General features: G+C 30.7%; 1 long non-coding RNA gene across 1 annotated transcript in view; it reads right to left on the bottom strand.

The window, feature by feature from the left end:
- Positions 1-1,003: 1,003 nt before the first annotated feature.
- LOC107557455 (uncharacterized) overlaps positions 1,004-1,393 on the bottom strand; it is a 2,627-nt gene continuing 2,237 nt past the window's right edge. The window contains exon 3 of the long non-coding RNA XR_001605394.1: positions 1,004-1,100. This is a non-coding gene — a long non-coding RNA (uncharacterized lncRNA). The remainder of the gene's footprint in view (positions 1,101-1,393) is intronic.

The following is a 1,393-nucleotide window of genomic DNA, read 5'->3' as shown; positions in this document are numbered from 1 at the left end:
TGTAAATACAAGAGACACGTGACCTGCGCTCAGAGCAAACACTTGACACGCATGCTAATAGCTAATTATGAACTATGGGGATTTATTTACCTGGAAAAGCTATTAGCCTCCCAAGACCTCCATTGCCATCATCACCAAACTAATGTCCCTGTACAGCTTGAGGGAGGAAGAGCGAGACGGAGAGAGAAAGATCCTGTTGGAAAAAAGAGAAAGAAAAAGAAACAAATATAGACCAGTTTGGACCAGCTTAAATTTTAAGATGGTTTTGAAGCTGCAGTGTGTCTTTTCTGCACCACTAGTGACACCAAACCTAAAAGTAATGTTTGTTACATGACCTTGAAATAAATGAAATACTTTTACATATATTAAAAACAATAAAATAAATAAATAAATAATAAACAAATAAAATTACCTTTAAAAAGCGAAATGCCTTAATATGAACAAATGAATACATAAAATAAAATACCTATTATTTAATTAATTATATATATATATATATATATATATATATATATATATATATATGTGTATGTGTGTGTGTGTGTGTGTGTGTGTGTGTGCGCACATATTATTAAAATACTTCAATATAAATAAATAAAAACTGTATATGTAAAATAAAATACAATATATTAAAATATCAATAAATAAATAAAATACCTTACATTTTTTGAGTTTGTGGTTAGTCCTTTTGTTCAAACAATGGAAGACAGAATGATGGAAACCTGTTTGAAAACAATTAAATAATAATTTATTGAAATAATATATCATTACATAGTGAACTGCTACACTGTCACATGACCTCGTTACATTATTTAATTAAGTTGAATGCACTGCAACTGCATGAATAACCTCAGCTCACAAACCAAAGCCCTGCTACTAACTGTACTAACAGTGAAAACCTCTGTGATGTAAATACAAGAGACACGTGACCTGCGCTCAGAGCAAACACTTGACACGCATGCTAATAGCTAATTATGAACTATGGGGATTTATTTACCTGGAAAAGCTATTAGCCTCCCAAGACCTCCATTGCCATCATCACCAAACTAATGTCCCTGTACAGCTTGAGGGAGGAAGAGCGAGACGGAGAGAGAAAGATCCTGTTGGAAAAAAAGAGAAGAAAAAGAAACAAATATAGACCAGTTTGGACCAGCTTAAATTTTAAGATGGTTTTGAAGCTGCAGTGTGTCTTTTCTGCACCACTAGTGACACCAAACCTAAAAGTAATGTTTGTTACATGACCTTGAAATAAATGAAATACTTTTACATATATTAAAAACAATAAAATAAATAAATAAATAATAAACAAATAAAATTACCTTTAAAAAGCGAAATGCCTTAATATGAACAAATGAATACATAAAATAAAATACCTATTATTTAATTAATTATA

This window comes from Sinocyclocheilus grahami, unplaced genomic scaffold (assembly GCF_001515645.1).
Source record: "Sinocyclocheilus grahami isolate Dianchi unplaced genomic scaffold, SAMN03320097.WGS_v1.1 scaffold603.1, whole genome shotgun sequence".
NCBI classification, from domain to species: domain Eukaryota; kingdom Metazoa; phylum Chordata; class Actinopteri; order Cypriniformes; family Cyprinidae; genus Sinocyclocheilus; species Sinocyclocheilus grahami.
Note: the sequence above shows the minus strand (reverse complement) of the source record. Positions and strands in the feature narration are given on the sequence as shown.